The sequence below is a fragment of the Prionailurus viverrinus genome, unplaced genomic scaffold (assembly GCF_022837055.1).
Source record: "Prionailurus viverrinus isolate Anna unplaced genomic scaffold, UM_Priviv_1.0 scaffold_38, whole genome shotgun sequence".
Taxonomy (NCBI): Eukaryota; Metazoa; Chordata; class Mammalia; order Carnivora; family Felidae; genus Prionailurus; species Prionailurus viverrinus.
In genome coordinates, this window is record NW_025927606.1 from 1,921,512 (window position 1) to 1,927,511 (window position 6,000).

The following is a 6,000-nucleotide window of genomic DNA, read 5'->3' on the forward strand; positions in this document are numbered from 1 at the left end:
CAAAGGGTGGGCCCATCGCGCTGATTAGAGGCAGGAAGGGGAGCTGGGGTGGCAAGTATGTATGTTCCATTTCTAGAATTCAAAATTCAGAAGTCAGTTTCCTTGTTTGGGGGGAAAATGTGTAAAATCGATACATCACAAGGGAAAAAGGAAAGTTACCGCAGTTATGATGTCAGGCTCACAACTCTCCCAGCATGAACACTGTAGCACTTTGATGAGGAGATGCTCCATGCGCTTTGGGTCACTAACGGTTGCTGTCATTATCACCGTCGTTATCATCGTCCTCACCATCACCACCACCGTCACCATCATCCCCGCCATCATCACCACCTCCATCATTATCATCATCACCATCATCCCCATCATCATTACCAGCATCACCACCATCACCATCGTTGTCACCACCATCAACACCATTGTCACCACCATCATCACCACCATCGCCATCACCATCATCACCATCAGCCACAACAGCACCATCATCATCATCATCATCATCATCATCATTAAGGGCGTCATCATTACGATTACTGTAATTAATACCAAGAGCTAGCCCAGAGTGTGCAATTCTAAAGCTGCCCGAGACATGTCAACAGGGGCAGGCACAGCGGGGAACCTCGTAAACCGGCGCCTTTCTCTTTGGCTCCCCTTTACACAGTCACAGGTAACCAGGAGCCCAGCATTTTATGCACCAGCTGTAGCGTCACCTCTGTCCCAGAGTCCTACCCAGAGCCTGACCTCACAAGTCAATTACAGCTGTTTGCATGGTGCTCGTCAGCTTCCAGCATCCACCCCGGCCCAGCTTTCAACAAAGGGTGGATTCCTGTGACCTCTAGTCTTTATTACCAGCTGGTTCCGATTAGAGATGAACCAGTAAGAAGAGGAGTAATACAGTCGCAGTGTGTTCCTAAATGTAGCACTTTTCCATGTGTTTTGATTTACCGGTGGGCCAATGAAACCCAGCCCTTCCACAAGGTGTGTTCCATACCTCACATGTTTTGCTTATTTTGGGAACGCAGCTTTTTAGAGATTTTTCTGAAAAAAGAGGGGAATGACTTAGGTTTGATAATATCTCTTGGAGTGTGTGTGTGTGTGTGTGTGTATGAGAGAGAGAGAGTGGGAGAGACAGAGAGAGAGACTTTGTGCAGGTGTGTCAATTGTGTTTGTGTGTGAATGCATGTGGGTGAAAATATGTGAGTGGTATGTGAGTGTCGGTGTATCTGTGTGAGTGCTTATAAAAGTGTGTGAGTGTGTGGGGTTGCGTGTGGACTGTGGGGGTGTGTGAGCGTGTGCTTACAAAAGTGTGCATGTGGGTGTGTACAAGTGTGTGGATGTGTGGGCGCATGTGAATGTGTGGGTGTGTGACCGTGTGGGTGTGTGAGTGTGCACAATGTTCTGGGTCAGGAAGTCAGAAGATGGGTCTCTCCGGCAAGGTATTAGGCATTGACTCGGAGCACCGATATCTCTACGAACACTGCCTGTCCGTGCCCTTGGTAAATAGCCCATGCGTGCAAGAAGAAACGTACACCATGGATGTTTCCCCCCTCATTCCCTAGTGGGCCTCCTCTCCTAAGCATCTACTTGCCGCCTGCTTTTCAGTGCCCTCCTGAAGGGAGCTGTGACCCAGCAGTTTTCCCTGCCCTCGTGCTGGATGGAGCTGTTGACCATTTAAGCCGTGTGGCTCCCACGCCGAGTAGAGAAAAGGCCTCAGAGAGTGTCTGTGGGGCTCCGGTTGGCATGGAGCACAGTGTCTTAAACACGAGGAAATCTGCACAACTAAGATGCTTTGGTTCCGTCAGAAGACCCCCAACTCAGTCTGGCACAGGAGACTGGGTGATGGAGGGAAGATCCCTCACCCACAGAGCCCACGTGTCCCCCGCTCCTTGCGTCCGCGTCTCTGTTCCCCAGGGCAGCCTGCTCCCCTCCATGCGCTGTCCACAGGGAACCCCCTCCAAGTGCTGCGCTCGCATTCGGCTGGCGCTCAGTGCACGTTTGTGTGCTGAGTGCATGATAGGGGAGGGCTTGGGGAGAGTTTCCACAGGGGGTGGATTTGAGCCGGTGTCGTGGATGCTGTTGGGGGAGAGAAAGGGCCTTGGGTGGTGTTGGAATCACAAACTGGAAGGAAACTTGGAGACGGCCCAGCCCGGTCCCCTGCGAAGCAACAGGCACTGTGCCTTTGAGAACCGGGCATTTCAAGCTATAATCCGTCCACTATTCATTCATTCATTCATTCATTCATGCATTCACTCACTCAGAAATGAATCTACAGTGATGAGTACTACGAGTCCCAGCCCTCACGGAGTTTTCCTTAGAGGGGAAAACGGAGACTCAGCAAACGGACAAGTCAAACAGCAGGAGGCACCATTAAAGGCCGTGGCAGGCATGGGGAGAAACAGAGCACTGGGGGTGGCAAGGGGAGGTGTCCCGGAAAGTCACAACCAAGCCAAACCTTAGGAGGAGCCGTCCAGGCAGCAAGTGAAGGTGGGGGGTGGGGGGAGGGCCCAGGGGCGGCCGGCTACAAAACCACTGCGTGAAGAGTCAACTTACCTAAAGTCGGCGACCCGGAACAGCTCAGGCCTCTAGGTGTGTGGGTGGTTATGGCCCCTGGGCAGATGTGGGACTGGGGAAGTCATCAGGCACTTTGGTTTGCTTGAACATGATTGCCCATTAAAATGTAATAATGCAGACTTTTTCTCCATTTCTCTTAAACTTAGCAAGTTTTTGCTGGCATGCAAGGAAGGAAAATCAATCCAGTACAAATATTCCTTACTCGTAATTTTGCAGAAAGACAATGTGCAGAGGAAATGCCCGGTTGCTTCCTTTTCCAGAGGGTCACTGCAGCGGTGTGAACCTGTCTCTCATCTGATCACAGCGTCCCCCTGGCCCAGAAGTGGCACTTGGCTGCACTGTCACTTTCAGTAGGAGAATGGAAATAAGGTCAATCTTCCCACCGGGCCAACCTGTCAAAAGAGAGCACGTTATTGTTCTAAGGTAGTTCAAAGGCGGGTGGAAAAAAATCCCTACAAAAGCAGGCAGGAGTTTATTAAAACCCCACAGAGTATAAAGGTGCAGACGCAGCAGTTCAGTCCTGGGCGTGGTTCCTGGGCTAACTTTTTTCTGCTCCCGCATCAAGAGCCTCCACTGGATGGAAGCACCAGGCAGACAGAGCGAGCCAAACTTCTCGGGGGGCGTGAGCAAGCCTCGCCTTACACCTCCCAGCAAACGGGACAGCATCCTGGGAGAAGGCTCTGTGTTATGTCTATATTAGGACTGTTTTCATTTCTCACCATTGCCAGGAGGACAGCCGTTACCCAAGAGCTGAGGGTGAGGCTTCCCAACCTGCTCTTGGACAGCCAGTATTCAACGCCCACCTGCCATGTGTCTGGCAAGGAACACAGCCGGGGACTCAAGCATCCTGCCTCGAGAGACCCGTGCTGGGGGCACAGGGAGCTTTTTCTAGGGAAAGTGGCACCTGGGCTGGGACTGTGTCGCTTGTGTTGTTGTACTCAATGACAAAAGTTTCCTGTTGAAAGCTTAGAAAGTAACAATGAGCCAAAAGAACATAGAAATCACTCAACATTATGGTGCTCATATAATTTATTATCCAAACTGAGACATTTTGGCAATGGGAGGGGGCACTGTGAATAATGACGCCAGATGCTAGGCATAAACCAAGGCTGACTGGGGCCAACCAAGACATGCGGGCACCTTATTTTTAATACCGCTCTCAGGGGTGGCCACTGTCGACATTCTGGCGTTCGCTCTTCTGCAACCCTGGCAATAGAGGATCAAGTCTGATACTGCTTGAATTCTTGAGAACTGTCCAGCCAAGCACCACATTTATGTCATGGTCCTTACAGCAGAAGAGAACCAGGGAGTTTTCAAGAAAGAGGTCAAATGCATGGGTGTGTGGAGTGTATGGCCTTCCATGGCTGTGCCTCATTGGGGTAAAAGCCAGGTAAACAGCAAGATCCTGAAATTTTAGGCCTGTGCTCAGCAGTCAAGCTGATCTCCCACTGAACGGCCACCGTCTAACACTAACCAGAGGGTGGTTCCCTGAGACCTGCTTTCATTGCCTCCGTCAGATGAAGTTTGTACCTGCTGATGGTAATGCTGCTGCTGCTGCTTCTGGTGTTGATGGCGATGACGGCGATGACGATAGTAATGGTGACGGTGACAGTGATGATGGTAATGGTGGTGACGGTGCTACTGACGGGGATGGGGATGATGATGATGATGATGATGATGGTGATAGGGATGATGATGGGGATGGGGATGGTGGTGGTGACGGTGGTGACAATGAACAGCACATGGAACCCACAGGTACCAGGCCCTAGTCTAGGATCTTTGCATAGATCCACCCATTCAGTTCTCATAACTACCCTGTGAATGAGGACCTGTAGTTACCTCCATTGTACAGATGAGGAAACAGGCCTAAGGAGTGAAGTGCCTGGTTCAATCTCAAGAGAGATACTTTAGAAAAATTCACCTGGGAGCAGCACCACAGGGGAGTTAGAATAAGACTCTGTTCAGTATAACGAAGAGTACTACAAAGCTTGTCTTTAGCTCTTTTGGAGATGAAGGTCGTCAGGGTCTCCTTGACTTTTCTTTCTTTCTTCCCTTTCTATATATTTATTTCTCAGCATTTGAGCCTCTTTTTCACTGACAGGGTGCGAAACATATTTGTCCCTTTTGAGGTGCTTATTCACCCTGGAAAGCTGGCTGTCGCCCAAATGCTGTGTAGACAGCCGTCCGTGTAAACTAAGGACTCACATTCCCCAAACAGAACACGGGTATTGTTCGTTTTTTGAAAATCCTTTAAACCTCACACTGTTTACTTCATTGCTTTCTTCTTGTTTATTGGACAAAAAAAAAAAAAAAAAAAAAAAAAAGATAACAGTGCAAATTACACAATGAAAACCAGACAAGACAGATGGAGTGGCCTGAGGATTTTCCATCAGTGTCAGCATCTTCTGACGTCCTGGGAGACAGTGAGAGGAGACGGACGAAGAAGCAGCTCACGGCGGGCAGCACATGCACGTAGGGCATCAGAGAGATCAGGGCCACGCCTGGGAGAGCAGGTGGCCTTCTCAGAGCACGAGGCCGGGCGGGCCGTGGGGACCCTCTCAAACCCCCATGGCCCCTCAGGACAGCACTATGCTGGGTGCCAAGGGTAAAACTGGGGAAAAACTAAAGTCTGGGGACCAGAGGAACTTCGGTCACGGAGGGGAATGAGCAGAAAATAAACAGGCAGTTGCAAGTCATGTAGAATGTTCCATGATGGGGTATGGCAGACACCATTCTGTTTTATTTTCCTTTTCCTGGGCGCACAAGAGAAATTCATACATTTTCCCACCTCTCTCCCATTAGGTTGGTGGCAGGTGACTAGCTCTGGCCAATGGATGGTGAGCAATGACATGTAGCACTTCAGTTCAGGGTAGTTAAGGGGCAAGAGTGAGTTCTGGATGCTCTCTGCCCCTATCTGTGCCCAGAAGGGGAGCCTCCAACAGCCTGAGTCCCTAAGTGATGATGGGGAAAGGGGGACCCCACTGAACGTTTCTGAACATGTGAACCCAGGCGAGAAACAGACCTTGACTGTGTAAATCACTGAGGCTTCAGGATTAATTTGTTACTTGCCCGTCCTGGCTGATACGAAGGGGAAATCAATCACACGCACTTTGGGACACAGGGAAGGATGGGCGGAGGAGAAGGTGGTCGGCAAAGGCATCTCTTGGATGTGAGAAGGACACCGAGTCCTTGAGGAGCTTCCCAGGGGACAGTGGAGGAAGAGCGTTCCAGGCAGAGGGAACAGCATGGGGAAAAGCTGCAGAGAAGAGAACTTAGCGCATCTAAGAACACACAGACGGGTCCAGCATGAAGGGACTGCAGGTGCAGGTGCGACTTCTAAGTAAAGGCAGATGGGACCCTGAATATCCTCCTAAGGGGTTTGGCCTCCGTCACATGTCTTACGTCAGCTCAGGCTGCCATAACAGTGTACCA

General features: G+C 50.5%; 1 long non-coding RNA gene across 1 annotated transcript in view; it reads right to left on the bottom strand.

Annotated features, from left to right (window-relative positions):
- LOC125158811 (uncharacterized) overlaps positions 1-2,927 on the bottom strand; it is a 109,725-nt gene extending 106,798 nt beyond the window's left edge. Inside the window, exon 1 of the long non-coding RNA XR_007149516.1 lies at positions 2,548-2,927. This is a non-coding gene — a long non-coding RNA (uncharacterized LOC125158811). The remainder of the gene's footprint in view (positions 1-2,547) is intronic.
- Positions 2,928-6,000: the final 3,073 nt, after the last annotated feature.